Consider the following 18,297-nt stretch of genomic DNA (forward strand, 5'->3'; position numbering starts at 1 on the left):
GCTTAATATTTTCCAAAGTTCAACAGTTTTGTGAGCAAAATGATCTGCTTACAGAGTGTTTTTAAGATAGAAATAACTTTATCTCCAGTACTAAATTTGGAATCAGTATACCCAGCCATCTGCATCTGTATATGTCAAGCCTAATATCTTGATTTAGGGATTGAATTTATACCGTGCTCTTGTTTGTTTTTCTTCAGACTTTTGCTATATCACTTGCTTTTTTTTTCTGATGTAATGTGGAATCTCATTGGTGAATTTTGTTGTATTTCTTGTTTACTAATGTCTTTATGAAAAACTTGGTGAAAGTTTGTGAAAACTCAGTATTAGGCTCCTTATACCTTTGTATGTCAGTTAGCCAGTGGTATTAATATTTAAAGCAATTAATGCTCTTCCCTTTCTAATCCAAGCTAATGTCTTCTAATCAACATTATGTAATTCAACAAAAATAACAAAACCTCCGGAATTAAGATACTATACTCTTTTGTTATCTCTGGATATGCAGCATAGCGCATATTTTTGTATCTTTTGACCATTTTGTAGTTCAGTAGCTGAATTTCTGGTAGCAAATGCATCATATTTTTAAGTCAACACATTTAATTTTCTGTTGGCATTTATCTTGAAGTTATGTTTCTGCTGAGTTACCCGTTGTTAATTAAGAATAATTTTATCGCTTTGGTTAACATAAGAAATTGGGACATTATTAGGGTGTTGGCCTTGATGTTTCCGTAACAGGTTAGCTGCTTTGATCTGGCTGTGTTGACAGTAAAATTGGGTCTTCTGCTTGGACGTGCAGGAGAGAGACATGTTTGGTGAGACCGTTATCAAATTGGAGGGAGTAACTAGAATCAGTAAAGCAGAGACAGGCACAGTAATAATAAAAAGAGAGAGAAAAAATGAAGCAATAGAGGGTCATGCAGAACACTGTTGCTTTGCTGATATAATTTATGGCTGTAAACAGAGGTCATGACGTCACGCTATGGCAATCCCAGCTCTTCTCATCTTTGCACCGTTTTCCTATGGCTCACATAAGCCCAGTCCTAGAACATTGTGTTCCCTTTTGTGTACCCTTTGTTATTTTTTTCTAACCAGAAGAGATTAAACAGAAGAGAGTTCAGTGAGGAGTTGGAAAAATAATAGAGGCAGTGAAAGGAAAATGACATTAGCAAAGACTGCAAGGCACACGTATATTGGCAACTTGTGTCTGAACTGTCTGAAAGTAGTTGTAAAGGGTAACTGTAAAAAGTGAAAGTGTTTTTTTGATTTTAATGAAGGGATCTACTTATTAGAAGGGATGGATCTAAGATGTTGGTCTGTGTGTGATGGTGTTAATCGCCTTGGAAGTGATGGATAGGAATCTAAGTTGTGTAAAGCACCAGCAGCTGCATAATATGGAATGATACAACTTTGGTAGAATGAGGGATAGGCAGCTACTGAAGTCCCCTCTTGTATGATCGTTTTCGATAGTGGTGACATGTTCTGGTTTTGAACACTAAATAATGCCCTTGACCTAATTTAACTGTAGTATAACAACATGGAGAATGTGGACCATTTACATCATGAAAAGAAAAAAGAAAAATACTCATGTTGAAGTATTTCCTATTTTTAGTGTAATATTTTTTCTTCGTTAAATATTTGCAATAATATTAAGCAAAATACAGCAAAGATAGGATTCTGTTGTATTTGCCTAATGTAGGCATATATAATCTTGCAAGTGCCATGTGACATTTTAGATTTTATTTCATTTTCCCTTTAAGCTTCAGACTGGCAGTTAAAGTGCCCTAAAGGGGTCTTTGTTCTAGTTGAAGTGCTCCGATTGCACTCATCTTTTCTTCCTTTTTCCTTTTCTTTATGGTAGTGTTTTAAGTTTTGAGGATTGTTGGGGAAGAAGTGCCATCTTTTCTGTTATGATCGGTGGCAGCTAAAGCTACTCGGTGCCTTCTCAGTGATCTTACCAATCATCTGTCAGCCAAAAAGTGAGGAGTACCTCGTAGAATTGCAGGTTACATGCACATGTGACCCTGATTCAGAAGTGTAAGTGTCTGTAATTTAAGAAAGTTGTAGGACAGGTTGTGTGATCCATTCTGTGATTGGCCATCTCACTAGCTGTCTGGTTCTTCTCTAAAAAATGCTATTTAAAATGATATGACAACTTTTTTTTTTTTTATGAAACTTGTGATTTAAAATCACATAATCTCAAAAAACTGAACTGTGAATGACTATATGGAGGTTGCAGGTTGGTCAAACCACAAGAGATTACATTTCAAGACCAATATGCTAGGAGAAGTGCGCAGGGAAGAGAGGGGAAAAAGCACTCCTGTCTCCATGTCAGAACTACGAGGTTTGGTGTATGTTCCCCTAGTTGCTTGGATATCCCAGCTGGGCAGCGCTCCCCAAAATGTGGTGGCCATACCCAGCCTGGAACGGAGGTGTCATGGTAAAACTTCAGTGCTCTTCCCAACTTCCCAAAGAAATCTAACGCGACTATTTCATCCTCATGAAATTTTCAAATACATCCTGGCTTCCTTAATTTCAGAATGTAGCATGTCAAGCAAAGAGCATTAGTCCTAACATTTGGACAACATCCATTTCAACTTTCAATCTGGATTTTTTTCTAATGCAGCGGTGTTCACAAAGAAAGCAGGTTAGGTGCATGGTTTTTCCTATCTTCACGTAATTCCTTACTGTCATTAAATTTGATTGTCCTTAAATATTTATTTTTTTTTAGAGTCCAGGTTGTTCAGCCTTAGTGCTTACAAGAAAACATTTCAGAAGGTTATATGAAAAGGCGCAGTTATGTTTATGACTATGCTTATGATCTTTAACTCTTGCTGTCACTGCAGAGCCACCACTCTCAGCTGCTGAGATGTCACAAGGATCACTAGCTTCCATTTATTTTTTCTTTTAAAACCACTGATGAGCTTCGCAGGTGTCTGGGAGGCTGTGCAGAAAGGCTGGGAGCAAACCGTTGTAGGCAAAGTCCTTACAGATGAATGGTGTTTTGAAGGGACATGATATAAGCGTATTTTTCATAATCTTCATTCTGCTGTCGTACTCCCCAGAGGAACTTTTGGAGCCTAATGGTGAACTTAGAAATGTGTAAAGTAGCATTAGAAATAAGATGCATATGGAAATAGCAATAATGAAGGGGAGAGCATTTCACCACCGTCAGTGGTTGTCTGGAGATGAGTTCCCGAACAGTAAATTCTCAAAGTGCTAGGAAGTCGTCTGCTAACATACAGTAAAAATGAGCAGTTTACCTGCATGTTATAATTACAGTGTTAGATCTGCAGTACTGCTTTCCTGCCTGATTGCTGATACGTAGTGTTTCAATGGTCTGCATTGTTTATAAGGATAGTGTAGTAACCCATTGAGAATGACAAAATTGCCGTGGTGTGTTTGTGTTGTGTCATCCAAATAAAAATCCTTCCTCCATTTGTTCTTGCATATATTTAAGACTGCATTTACCTGTTTGTGTGTCTGTAAATGGTGCTTTATAGTCATATGAAGAGAGATACAGTCTTTCTGAGATCTTTTAACATTTTTATCTAATTATGGCTATTTTCTATAGCTTTTCTGATTTTGACACTTTATTAGGAAAAATGCACGTAACTGATTCAATTTTCAGTGCTGTCTCTTTACCCATGTTAGAAATTATTCTTTAACTCTGTGTGTTTGCTTTTTTAAGGATATCATGACTCATTATTTACTCATGGGTAATCATCTTTAGTAAACAGTGCATCTTGTGAGAGCTAATACAGAGCTTCGTGTGTATCAGTTAGAAAGAGACCCTTCGATTCAAAAGTTCCTGCCAGCTGTCACCCCCACAGCTAGTATCACCTCATAATATAGAGCTAGTTACAAAATACCAAAAATAATGTTTGTGTTTAGAGGAACAGGAAAGCTTGCAAATAAACCAGAACTCAATAACATGTATGACTTCAGGGCTGCAGCAAAATATACCTGGACATGTAATACTGCAGATTTCTATTTTGTGTCTGGTACCTTCCTGCTGTGTTTGGTTGGTATTTTATACTTTTTAAATTAATGAAAGCAAAAAAATGGCATAAAATAAAATAATTTAATCCTGTCCTTTTTCTGTTATGAGGAGAAAATATGCTTTGTCTCTATTACCAGTTACTTTTCTTAAAATGATATCCTAGGTTTAGATTTTGAATCATTCCCTGGCTAAGTGATGACTCTCTCATTTTGTCTCCTATTTATAAAAGAAGTGAAAAGATGTAGCTCATGAATTTTTCATATAGACTACAGACGTCCTGTTTGGCCAAATGCTGTCCTCAGTTACAAGTCAGTGTCACCAGTTAGCTGTCTGAGTCAATGGCAGTATTGTGAATGTATTTCAGCGTAGTACGGAGACTTAAATGTTTTGTTTTTATCGTGCATATGGGGATAAGAATTAAGCAGATGATAGATAAACTGATTATAAAAATAGATAGGAAATAGAGGTTCATTTTCCAGTCCAACATGCTGCTGCCAGTACCAAAGCAAGAGTAAAACCATTACTCACTGCCCTGCGGGTGCTGCACCCTGCAATGAATGAGTACCATATTTTTAAATATCTAGTAACATCATGAAAAACTGAAGTTGAAGTAGAAGTTCAGATCTTAATTAATGAAACTGCCTTTCCTCCTTCGGTGCTGCCAGCCAGAAAAAAATGATTATATTTTAAACTTTCTGAAGAGGACTTTGACTTTTCACTTCTTAGGATCTGTCTGTGAAACCAAGAGTGAGGAAAGGTGTAATACAAGAGGCAGCAGCTTTACGTGCCTTCGCCGCCTGGTTTCAGGTTAGTAACATCCCTCCGAAGTTTTACTTTAAGGGCAGCCCTTACCCCTGTATTCTTTCAGCCTCCAAGATTTTCTGTACTTTGAAGTTAAAAACCAAGTTAACCTTTGAACAAGAATTTCAAAATCATCTGATGGAAAGCCCTTCCCTTTCTGCTGCCTGCTAAACAAAAAACTGTCCTCTGCTTATAGGACTCAAAATGCCTCTGTAGGAAAGACCTGAGGCTCTATTAATTCTGAATTGCAGTTTTTCTGGATTATCCTTTTTAGGAGGAGGCATCCCCATTAAGTGTTTGAAGCAATTCTTTGCTTTTGACCTGGAGAATAGAAAACTGGGCAAAAATAATTAGAGCAAAAAATGTTAGTAGCGCTGCTGTGTTGTGAGGACCTTACCCGCAGCTGGGGTCTGCCAGGTAAATAAGAGATTGCTCTCAGCCTTACTAGCTTGAGTCTGAAATACAAGAAGAAAGCAAACCCAAAGAAAACTAAATGGAAATGCAGCCCCGCCATGTTTTTTTGTGCCGTAATGAGGAAAAAAATTTGCTTTGCACTGAGACAGCTTAAGGTTTTTTTTTTTCCCATTGCTTGTCTCATTCAGCATCTATTTTCTGAAAAAGAGCAGAGCATTGACTGCTGCTGGTTTCACAGTCCTCTCTAGCCGGTGGGCATAGGCAGTCTTCTCAGCCCCTGTACGAAATCTCAGTGGAAGACTGAGAGCATTGCCTGGTATAGGGTAGATGGTACATTTTGTATATGAAGTTCTGGTCACTGCTCCCTGCATGAGCGTCATGAGGTTTCTGAGCGAGTTTGTTAGCGGTTTCACGGCTTTCTGTCCTCCTCGTGTGATGCTTTTCCACGCCACCTTCTGATCCTGTCCTGGGGAGCTCAGAGGCGCGCTGGTGTGCTCCGCTCTGTCTGCGGAGGGTGTTGCGTCAGGGGAGAGCTGGGCATCCACACCGCCAGGTGAGGCACCCTGGGGTGCTCAGGGAGCTAGCCCGGCGGCGGCCGCTGTCTTCAGTCCACCCCAGTGCTCCTGCCAGAAGGCTTCTCGCGGAGGCGGCTTTCCCTCAGACGCGCGCGGTGGCATCAGCGGCGTGGTTCAGGAAATGTGCCGCTCTTCCAGAGGGAGGGGGGTTTCCAGGCTGCGTCGCGGCCTGCAGAGCTGGGTGAGCGGTCGGCGGCCATCTTGCACCCGTCGGTAGCCCGGCAAACTCTGCAGCGCCGACCGTGCCTATGTGCTGTATGCTTACGCCTCAGGTTGGGAAAGTCTTCAGAGATCCGGCTCTGAAAATGTCGGCGCAGGATGGTTTTAGTACCCTTTCAGGAGGCGATACGTACCTGGAAGGGACGCTCTGTCTGATGCAGGCAGCGTTGTTTATTGTGGGATACGCAGTGTGGGAAAGCAGGCATGACGTCGACTATCTGTTCGTATCAGGATAATGCAAGATCGGTCTTTTAAGAGAAATCAGAAACATGTTTGGCATATATACACAATAAAGTGCCTCCTGTAAGACTCATTCTTCCAGTGTTGCCTAATCAATATGGTATGTTGTTTTTGAAGGTCTGATTTCTTTCATGCCTTGCATCTCCTTCTGGTACTCAGATGTCTGGCTGATGAGCTCTTTTGATGCTACGTGCTGTATTTATAGCCCTTATGAACTTGCCTTGCAAAATCACTAGATTTTAATCACTCGCTTCTTTGAGTACTGGATCTTAAATATGCAGACTTGTCGGCACTTAGAGAGCTTTATTTGTCTATCAAAATACATTGAAAACAAGTCGGTCTATTGGAGCTGGCTATCTTGAAATGGTTAGGATTAAGATACCAGCTTTACACAGCGGCAGCACTGAGGTGGAGAACAGTAGATGGACAGAAAGATTGGGAAAGAATTAACTATTAATTTAAGTATCTTGGGGTTATAAACTGATGTTTTACTAGAGTGGGTCTGTCATTACCTGTTTCGCTCTTTCTGCGGGCAGTTCCTGATCACTCTTAAGTCTGCTGCTGAATGCCATTTTGAAAATCTTTCCAAGGATAATTGCTGCCACAAAGTTAAATATTCTCATGTTCTGTGTGACACCTGGGTTATAAAAATGGTGATGTCTCTAACTACCCATTTTCTTCCTTTTTTTTCACTTTTTTTCCTGAAACCTAGAAAAAGAGGTGTTAGGGAATGACACCGGTAAATGGATTGACCGTCCTTGATTTTTGAAATCCCAGCTTTTCTTTGTGGAATTTCCTGGATTTTTTTCTTTAACTTTTAAATTACTTTCTGTGGAGAGTTAAACTTCTCAGGGAGGTTGTTAGACATAGAATATGAGCCATGCTGAATTGATGTCTGCATGGCAACATAAACACAGAACAGAAGAAAACAGGAGTTTTAGAAGGAATCTCAAGAGTCTGGTAAGCCCCCCTTCTTGTGCTAGTAAACTATCTTAAAAATGGAGAGAAAGCTGATAAGGCACTGTGTTGGAGATAGGCAATATACTGTATAAAAGCCAAAGTTTAGCTTTCGGCTTACATAATAGACAGGGAAATGTCACCACAGATCATACTAGTTGCACTAAATGCTTGTCTATCAAAAGCAATTGAGTTTTTTCCTGCTGTGCTGGCATATAGAGCTGCTGTCTTCTGTGCTGTAAAACAACACAATTTCAGCTACCTTTAATTTTTTTTTTTCTCCAAAAGCCTATGTCTGTCAGTCACTTTACAGAACTTGCTAGGAATTACAAATATAAAAGTTGTGCAACAAGGAAGCGGGCTGCTGTGCCACCAGTCTCTGCTTTCCAGTGCCTTTTTGCATGAATGCAGGATTTTGTGCTGTGCAACAGAAGAAATTATACACAAACTTGGGGTAAAGCAGAATTGAAGAGTTTTGAAATGTCAGTTCTTCAAGCCTTGTGCAGGCAAACTGCTACTTGTGATAGTTTTGCTGGGTAAATTTTTGGGGATTTTGGCCCTTACCATTTCTATTCAGTGGTAGAAATAGGTTAAACTCCTAGAGGCATAGTGTTTGAAGTGGGCTGATGTGGCATACATACCACCACATCAAAAAAGTAGACATGCTTTTGTTACCACTATTTTGATTTTTCTTCTAAAATACAGGCAGAAGTTGTTGAATTTGTGAGAAATCTAAAATACGACTTTTTTCGCCCATTTAAGAAAGAGGCTTTTGTGTGTGTGTGTGTGTTTTGGTGTTTTGTTGTGTTTTGTTTTTTTTAAAGTTGTCATTTGAAAATCTTTGCTGTGGTGTTTTGTTTTGTTTTAGGAAAGAAGTCAACCAAAGTGGGCTTTTCATTTTCTCCAAATTATGGTGCTGCACTGATAATAGTTAAAGAATGTATTTTTTGCTGGTTTTTGATACTAGGTACAGCATCTTAAATTTTCAAAAGTGACTCATGATTTGGCTTAAGGCTGTTTTAGAGTGCATAACCTAAAACATCTGAAAGATGGTACTCAGTTCTTACTGGAAACAAGGTTCCATTAAAGACATTTCAGTTTGCCAGCGAAATGCCCAGGCATCCAAAATCACCACTCGTATGTGCAAATATAGCTTATTAGATTTCCTTTCAGGCTGTGATTGAAAGCTTTTCATAATTTGAAAAAGTTAGAAGATTAAAAGCAAACAAATTCTTACATCTATCTGTAATTACATAATCCAATGTGATGTGATGATATTATAATTTATGATAAAATGTAATTTATTATAAAACAATTGCATTATTGCCTGTATTCTTGCAAAGGGAACGCAAGCAGGAATAACTGATGGCTAGATACCGTGTTAGATTTTGCTAATTAGTGTACTACAGTCAGGCAGATGGTGTAGTTGCATCGCTATAAGCTATTATGATCTTGGTTTCCTAAACTCTAGACAATTCTAGCTGGATAATAGGATCCTCTGTAATTTTCTCTTTGCAGTCCTAACAACACTGACTGATTTAGTGGCTATTTCTCCTTTTTTGCTTTTAGTTGGTGATGGAGCTGCTACAAACAAGTGATTAGGCAACAGCAAATATCAGTTTGTCAGTCTGTGATTCCTTGGGGCTGTAGTGGGGGGAGGCAGCAGGAAAGAAGTTGCTGAGTGGCCTGACATAAAAGAAATGGGTAAATCTTATGGAGCAAAATGTAAAACCTAGCAAGGGTTGTCAAAACAGCAGCACCAAAATCAAAAGTGCCACTGGAGGACAATTTATATATCGATAGGAAAAAGCAGAGTGCTATGTTTATTCCTGCCAAGGAGACATTTTTCAGATTTTTGTCATCAGTAAATACCTGTGAGGACAATCCGAATTGGTACCTTGTCACCAAAATACATGTACGAAGACAGTCCGTAAGCGTGAGCCTGTTGGCCTGTTTCATTCACAAATGCCGGCTGTTTCTCTTCACTGCTAAAACAATGGGGAAAATAATTTGAAGGTCGTAAATAAAAAGGTCTGATTTCAAATAGATGAGACTATCACAGTCATCTTTTGTGTTTACAGCATCACTTTCAGCATAGCATAAAATGAGAAATTAAAAAATTATTTAGGAGTTTACCATGGATGCATCCTATGGGACAGGTTTACAGTTCATTATTGTTTTGAGTGAAGAAACCAGGTAAAAAATGCAAGGAAATCTAAAATGGTTCCACAGAACAGGCAGATGTTCATCAAAATACCCTGATAATAACTGTCAGCATTTGGTGGAAAACATGTTCATAGTTAATCATTTTGATTCTTCTTCGGTGAGGAAACCACAGAATATTCTGTCCAAGTTGTTAAAGATGCCATCCAAAATGTCATCCAAGATTTTGATTAAAACAGAGTATGCCTTTTGCACAATGAGATGTTATGGCTGGATCTAATTAACGATGAACAATTGGAACCACGGGAGAACAAAAAAAAAATATGATTCAGATAAGTTAGAGAGCTTTTCCATTACATAGTCCATATGACCAATCCCAAATACGAAAGTCATAGATCGATCCTGAAATAAAAAAAACCCAAACAGTGTTGAAATATTACATGGAACAAAAGCTCTTCTGGTCTGTAAAATGAAAAATGCGAATTTCTACTCCATTGTAGCTTAGCTGCAATATTCGGTTGCTTTGTCATATTGTACTTCTGATACATTTGCAGAAGAGAATTCCTTCCTTATAAGCAGGAAGCAACACAAGTATGGAAGCCTTTTCTGAACAAATTAGAGAAAAGAGATAGTAGGATATTTTGTGTCTACTATTGCCTATGGACGTGGAATCACACATCAGAGTGATCAGGCTGGAAGACTGTGAACCTCTGCCTCTCCCCCATATTCTCTCTGGGTTGCTTCTCTGCCCCTCTCCTCTACCAGTGGGCTTTGAGCATCTCTTTTCGCCACCAGCTTTACTATGATGTGGAAGGATAGCGGAGGTGATGCTACCCATTGCTCCCTCCTGTCAAATTAGGACCACTCAGCCGCCATGCACCACGGGTTTGCTGCACGTGCCACATACCACTTTATTTCTCCCTGCGCATTCCTGACGCACTGCCTTCCCGCAGCCCTGTCTGGTTCAGGGATCCGTGCCAGAAGTCAAAACATTGTAATTAATATATTGAAAAAAAGGTTCTACATGGGGGACATATTACTCGTGGTATTGATGTCTGTTGCATTGGATCTGGATTTCTCTTGACCATCTAATTAATCATAGTGTCTGTCTCCATCAAAGCAATTGGCAATAAACTAGTGGGGTTTTTTGTCATATGTTTTGGTGTGTTGAAGGGTAACCTTAAAAACCCAATACATAATTCTGCATGCTACTGCCCACCAATAATTAATTATTTACAAAATTTAAACCATGGTAATGAATCACTGATCTTAGAGAAGAGGTTTGTGAAAGTAATTCCAGTTTTATTTACTGTAGTTTCTTGAATAACAGTCAGATTCTCCTATTTTAGTTTGACAATAAGCCAGTAGGATCAAAAGGATCTCAGGATAACTTTATACAAAATGTTTTGACTTTGTTTGTGATTCCCAGCTCAATGTTTTATTGTGAGGAGACATAGAAATGTTCCTGACTTAACAAGAACAGGAATTGTGGTAGCCATCGATAACTAAATCAAGAATGTGCACCATATTGTAAAATAACTTCTCAGCTCTGTTCTGCTCATGGAATATATTGACGTGAAACCTGACATCCTCTTTAATTCGGACAGTGGGATGCTTGAAGTCATCTCTGCTTTTGTGTTTCTCTAGTCTTGGGACAAGCTGGCTGGCAGTTTGCTTCAGAGCATCCTCAGACACAGCTGTCACTGGTTCGGGTCCCCTGGGGAATGCGGTGCCGCCAGCCACAGGTCTCTGGTGCTCAGGGAGCGCCTGTCCTTGGGAGGCTGCTGGTGAAACAGGAGATCCAAAATACTGGCTGCATCCACCATGGGTCAGGGCATCCCACTCCTGTGTGTCCAGGTGCCTTTCTTGACCAGATGGAGCAGTGCGAAAGCAAGAACGCGGTCTTTGTCCTCGGTGGTGTGTTGCTCAGCTGGTGCATTGTCGTTCACGTGCCGGTGGCCTGATCTGTAGCCGGCGTGGGCTCATCGGTCAGTTGTTCTGCTCGTGCTTGTCATGCAACCGTGCGGCTGCTTGGTGTCGGCTGGTGGGGACTGCAGGCACCACTTTTTGGCCTCTGCTTTCATTTTGCAGCAGCTGACATGCTTTGGCTGGTTGCTGGAGTGCATCATCTACCTTTAGTGTGGTTTATCGCTTTGGGCTCAAAGTTTGCTCTGCTCGTTTATCATCATTTGCTAACCATAAAACAGGTATACACTACCAACTTCAGCCTACGTAGGACAACTTGGCAGAGACTGCAGGCATCCTTTAGGGATGACATGCATTTAAAATCCCTTTTATGGTAACGTTATAAAAGGATCCTTAGTGTAAGTGGTGATAATGCTCAGAGGATTTCTTAAAAAAAATATTTTGCGTGTAGTATTTCTTTTAATACATCCTTATGCATAAAACCTCTCAGTATAATTACAGCTTTGTAAATCCCCATTATTTGTTCTCTATTTGTAACAAAGGATTTGTCTGTTGAGTTACAACTGCAAATACCTCATAAACCCAGCAGCTGAGTATTATCTGTGATATACTGGGGGGGGGGGGAACAAGCAAATACCACTGTCTTTCTAAAAGTACAGAAATTTAAGTGAAGCCTGTTTTGTGGAGCATTCAAAATGGGGAAAATACCACTTTCCCCTTTCTTGCTAGTTCTGCATTCAGACATTTTCAATGTGCATGATAGCAGTTTTGAATTTGAATACTTCGATAGATTTATTTTTTTTCTGATCTCCTTTGGTAGAAATAAACATAAAAGGCAATCGCAACAGATTGGCTTTGGTACATTAGTACAAAGTTACTAAACACATTTCTAAATCTGTCAGTTTGTCCCCTAATTGGAGTTTAGCCCAATTCCACCTTTCAAAAAAAACGCGGAGCTTCAGCATGCTTGACCTTAGCTCCGAAAAATAAAGCAAATATCATTTCTTAAGGCTTTTATCCTGTTAGCTTAGCCAGAAAATCTTGATTCAATAATATTTTGAATTTAGTCATAGTTGGTTATCACTAGCAAATTATGTCATTGTCACGAGCAGTGTTTACCACCACCTCTCCACAAATGATGAAGAGAAGTTAGGCAGCTGCAGACAGTACCTAAACGTAACTGTGTATTACTGAAGATTTATATTTGCTGTATATACTGGGCATAGTGAGACATTTTCCAAAGCCCTTCTTAGAAATACCTGTTTCTATTTCATTATCTGTTTCTTATATAGGCAACCAAAACTGCCATTTGAAAAATACTTTCCAACAGAATTGCTGGCCTGATGCTTATACAGTGGTGTTGTATAATACTCCTTAAAATCTTTACTGTATCATAAATAAGAAGAAATTACTCTCCTCTCTAAGTTTGCTTTCACTGACTTTCAGATGGCAGATTTCCATTTTATTTATTTATTCTTAGGGTGTATTTCATAGCTTTCAAATTGTATGCAGAGCTTAAGGACATATTCCTTGCTCAAATCATGCAGTTTGTGCCACAGTTCTGAACTGCATTGGGACGATTTACTGGGACATGTGCTATACATGGGACTTAAATGAGGGCATATGCCATACAGGTAGAAAAAAATAGAAGAAAGAAATGTAAGAAAAAAAAAATCTTCAAATCAAAGATAAAGCAGGTAATGTACTACAGACTAGTTCACCGTAATTTTCTTTCCCCATTAGATGCATGCATTAAAACTCTGCTTTCATAGAACTTTCTTGCTTTAATTTTGGATGGAATTACCATGAGAGCTGCATTCCAGTGTGCAGACATTCCAGTGTGCAGACACCATCCCAAGCAGAACATGGCACCACCAACTTAGTTATTACAAAAAGTATTGGGGAAAAAATATGCGTTCTGGATGTATCATGAGTTGGAGGCAGCCAGGCTTTAAGCTCTGCGATGGGTTGGGACTGGCACCCTGGAAAAAACGTAAAGTCTGTCATTTTTTATTCCAGGACTCAATAATGACATTCACTGGCTGGGGATATTGTGCAGCAATATTTACTGTACATTCATCCTTGAAGATAATTGCCTTTTTAATTCTCCCATTCCACAGCAGACAAAGTAGGGGCAATTAAGACAACCATAATCATTCTCATGTCAGTGGGGTGATTATAAGCAGAAAAATACCTGCTTTCTGATAGAAGGTTTGAAGGTCTAAGTCTTACTTCTGCTGTAGTTTATGCTTACTTAGACATATGGACAGTGATTAAAATGAGGCATCTGGTGTAAAACAGTCTGAATCTAAGGATGAAGTGTCTCACCTTGTTTTGGCTGTCTCAGCTTGTCTTCTCTCTGGGTTCCTCTTCAGTAAGCTGGAGGAGGAAAGGAGAAAATTCCAGGGTGCTGTTTGCACCACCAGTCTCAGAAGTGGTAACTTCCACCAGTAACTGCAGTATATGGTTAAACGCATGTGAGATGAGTACCTCTGAGTCCCCAAAACTTTCCATTTCACCACCTTCATATGTTGCATTTAAAGCTTGAGGGTTTCCCTCAGATTTGACTACTGTTAGTTTTTTATGATGTTTTGGGCAATACTGGGAAATGTGATGAACACTGATAGTTCAAAAATATGTATGAAGGCTTGTTTTCGACATCCTCATGCCTTTCATAATTGGGGTTTTGATTCTAGACAAAGTTTTCAGGCCTAAAGTGAAATGGAACGTTTCTAGTTGACTACTATGTGCATCACTGCGCTTTCGGTGGCACTGGGCTGGGCTCTACAGAGATGACATCCTTAAATACCTTTCAGAGGGAGAAAATAACCGGGTTTAGGGCATATGATTATGTTATGCACAGAGAGAATAGCTGCCCTTTTCTGAGATCTGCTTAGTTCTCTTGAATTCTCTGAATCCCTATGTTACAATAATACATTAGCTTTTCCTTTTAATGGCACAAATAATATATTTTTTTAAAAAGAGTAGAGAAATAAGTCTGAGGATTTGAAACAATTATCTTTGGTACAGTTTTTCTTTTAAAAGTAATTTAGCTTTGTCCTTTTTTAAGTTGAGGAAAATTGTGACATCAACATTTATAATGTAAATAAAATGTACTGTATTAGAACTTGAAGGTCTACTAGCCAAAGTATGTTTTAATCTTGTTACTTCTTCATTGAAACAGGGAATTGTAATGGAAATGCTGCCAAAACAGGACTACAGACATTACTGTCTATGGACTCATCATTTACTGGAGAGGATAATAGCTTCTGGACAGTGTGTTCGTAGCGTTTTCAGTAAAGCAGCTGTGAGTTTTTAGCTCCTTAGGATGGCCTCAACAAACATACAACAGTAGCAGTGGTGATTTATGTTTCCTCTTTATTCATCCTCTGAACAGTTGAGTCAAGCTACCTGGCTGAAATCTAAGACTTCTTAGACCCAGGAGGAGGAGTAGCTTCCAAAAAATCATTGAACTTTATGATTTCTATGACAGCCAGTCATCAACAGCAATAATGAATGGTGGGTGAAGAAAGAGGAATGTGCCTGAGCATTCGGCACTTCCCTGGGGAGAAGGCCAGACATGAGACAGTGGCTCTGTGACTGGTCATGCTGGTGGGGCACCAGACCACATATTCCTTTTGCAGTTGACAATTATGTGTAGGCATGTATAGCTGTGGGTGGGGTTATATGCAGTTTTTTGGCAACGATGGTCAGTTTTTAATCTGTACATACGCTTTATATGGAACTCTTTAATGTGTTTTCTGCATTCCGGCTATGATCTTGTGTTTGCTGTCCAATCTAAACATGGGCTTTCTTCTAGCCTTTTATCCTGCAGAGAGCATATACCCGCATGATAATTATGATTAGCATTGTACTGGTAGTAAACATGTTCAGGATGCATCTGTAGGCCCTGGAGTTCAGACTGTGCACACAGGCCTATCTACTGTCTTGCGGAGAGACTGAGTCTCCCCAAGGAAGCACCAGACAATCCAAGGCATGCTGTGTAGAGTTTCAGAAATGAAAATGCCTGTCACAGATTAGACTTTGGCATGCTGCAGTCATGGCTTTTCACTCTACAAAGTGCATGGCACAACTTGCTAACTACTGCGAGTGCTGGAACTGTGAAATCAAATGGCCTTGCGTCAAGGCTGGTGGGGCAGGAAGAATTAAATTACGTTTCTATGCCAGCAGAGTTCATTGCATCTTGAGGAAGAACTTTGCTGAGGGAGGTCAGCAAGATCTTCTGTGTTGGTTTGTTTTTTTTTCTGAGTTGAGTTGGTTTTTTGTTGTTGTGGGTTTTTTTTTCAGTGATGTGCATTTTAATTCTTACTGGGAGCTGCTAAACAGCAGAACTGAAAGCCAAACTTACTGGAGTGGCTTTAGGAATGAATTTATCTCCTGGTGGGAATTCTTGGTCCCCCACCTCTTTCTTTTTCCTTCCTTGGCTCTGTTGGAATGAGAACTCAGTGGCTTTTCCAGGCCTGGTTGGCTTTCTGTGATCTTTTGTGAAAAAGGAGATTGTAATTGCTTTTCTCAGTCAGTCTCCTTGTGGACCTCTAAACACTAGAGCATCCTGTGGGGACTACAAAAGTAAACTGAAGCAAATTCTGCTGTGATGGTGAATCTGTCTAGAGGACAGAATAGAATTGCATCTTTTGATAACTTTTAAAGAACTTTTCCCCCTAGTTGTTTCTTTCTAAATGAAGATGCCTGTGATGGATTTCAGGAGCCTAAAAGTAATTTTGAATAGGATGAATGGGATTTTGTTAGGTAATAATACATGCATAAGAAGAAAAGTAGTGCCCTCATCCCTAATATGATACCTGTTCAAAGACTTAGGCAGAATATGTAATTTATATCTAAATTCGGTGAAGTCCACCTGAATGCCTTTTCTCCTACCATGTACTGGATAAGTGCTGAATCATTTGGAAATAACTTGTTTTAGCTAATTGGGTGTATTCATTATAGGCGTGAAACCCATGTTTTGGTTAATGGCAAGGTATGTTGGTGTATCTTAAGCTTTGCAATTTCTGCTAAACAGCATGTAATAGCAAAGATGAAATAATAATGACTGAAACAAAAAGGAACGCTTTTATATGTACAACTCCATGCAGTCAAGAATTTTCTAAGTCTGGTAAAGGAGGAAATTTTCATCTACTTCTATTCTGCTGTCTAATCAATTTGGCAGTATTAGTTTTCTGTGGTTTGACTGGAGTCGGTGGTGAGTCTTCTTTAAACAGACTCACGAACAGCATCAGTAGCAAAGTACATTGTTAAAGCAATATCTGTCAGTAGGTTTTTCGAGTGTTGGTATTTACAAAACTGATTCATAAGGAGTTCTGAAAAACATGGAGCTTACAAAAAGTTTTATGGTTTTTTTGTATCTGAATTGAAAGGAGAATGGTAAATACCTTGTTGAAATTACAGAGCCTTTGTCACTGAGTGTGGACAGTTGTCTGCTTAGTTTAACTTAATTGTAGTGATGTGCTTTTGAGGCAGTCTGCTAGAATCCCTCCAGAGTACATCCAAAGTTAACACATTTGGTGACTGGCAACAAGTACAGTTTTTACAGTAAAGAGGCTTATGCTTAGAAAAATGACACATCTGAATATTGCAATGCAAATGTCTTCACTTTTTTTGGTAGAGATCTTCCCCTCCATCTAAGCAAGGAGGTCATTAAGCATGAAAGCAGTGCAAGCAGTTAACAGGAAATACTGTATTTTTATGTGAAAGCAGAGAGCCCACGTGAAACTCTTTGCCAAGCTGTCAGAGGCAGATAAGGCAGGAAACCTGACAAGTCTTCTGCAGGGACCGTTGAACGCTTGGAGCCTCACTTACCCAGTGGGGTTTCAGGCACGCTGGGGTGGAGGTTATCTCTGCTGGGATAGAAGCCAGATCATCTGAAGATAGAGGGAAGCTTCCTGCTACCTGATGGAGAACAATAACGGGCCCTTCTTTCTCTGGGACGTGGTCCTCTTGGACGAATGTCTACTGAGACCATCAAGCTAGAGCCCATGAGAATGTATGATGGCAGGTGCTCGTGGCTCTCATTATAGCTTGTCCTGTTATCAACAGCTAGATCAGATAAGGGAAGCTTATGCAAACTGTTTCTTTAAGCATGCTAGGATTTTTTTTTTTTCTGAGAGTCATAAACCCTGCCAAAGTCAGCTTTCATTCTTCTTTTAAAAGTACGTAGGATGAGTTAAATATGCTTCAAAGCAGCCTGTGCTGTGAGTGTTTTTAGCATAGAAATACTTTGCCTCAAAAGCTGTGGTTCTTGTCACAAGTCCAGGATGACTTTTAGTCTTAGACTTGCCTCTGTACCTGCTTCATGGTTAAAACAGGCTATCCTGTAAGATATTCCTTTCCCTTACCACAAAGATCCATTCTGGTCCCATAAACTTTGTGCTGTGGACCAGTCTAGTATTGGGACAGGTGAGTAATAAAGAATCAGAGACATAATATATCCTCAGTTGCACTCTGGCTAGCTTCAATGGGTGTTTCGCATGAGAAAAGTAAGAATTTGGCTCATGCTGTAGTAAGTCCCACTCAATCCTATTGAAACCCTGTGCAGCATCCAATGATGCAATACCTACTGGTTCTGTCCCTTGATTCCTGCATGCAAAACCTGTCTTAAGTTACCCCTTGTGGGTGACCCACACCTAAAGCCAGACAGGTAAATGTGAAGTCAGCTGGTGCTGAGGCATGTTTTAATAGCTGATTATCAGAAAAAGCTGTAGAAAATTACACCTGTGAGGTTTTTATAGATTATACTAAATAATGAAATGACCTCATAGTAACTCCTCTTCCTTTAAAGGTGTATGTGTACAGATACTCCGCTGTGGGAAATCAGACATTGCAAATGTCAGCTCTGATGAGCTGATTCATAAAAATGAGATCTCGTACCTTTTCTCAAAATGGATGGTTGATCTAATGAATTTCTGCACTTCAGGAATGTCTCTTTTTAAGTTTACCTGTTTAATTTCTGAAGTAGGCTCATTTTAT

At 39.6% G+C, this 18,297-nt stretch overlaps 1 protein-coding gene across 10 annotated transcripts in view; it reads left to right on the forward strand.

Annotated features, from left to right (window-relative positions):
* Positions 1-18,297, forward strand: part of THRB (thyroid hormone receptor beta) — a 177,688-nt gene that overhangs the window by 26,071 nt on the left and 133,320 nt on the right. The window contains exon 2 of one of the 10 annotated variants that reach the window (XM_069771431.1): positions 4,724-4,804. The exons of 8 other annotated variants lie outside the window; for them this stretch is intronic. The gene's annotated coding sequence lies outside the window, so the exon portion shown is untranslated. Of the gene's footprint in view, positions 1-4,723; positions 4,805-18,297 lie in introns of those variants that run through there. One more of the 10 variants, XM_069771466.1, reaches the window with a different exon arrangement.

This window comes from Haliaeetus albicilla, chromosome 2, assembly GCF_947461875.1.
Source record: "Haliaeetus albicilla chromosome 2, bHalAlb1.1, whole genome shotgun sequence".
NCBI lineage: Eukaryota > Metazoa > Chordata > Aves > Accipitriformes > Accipitridae > Haliaeetus > Haliaeetus albicilla.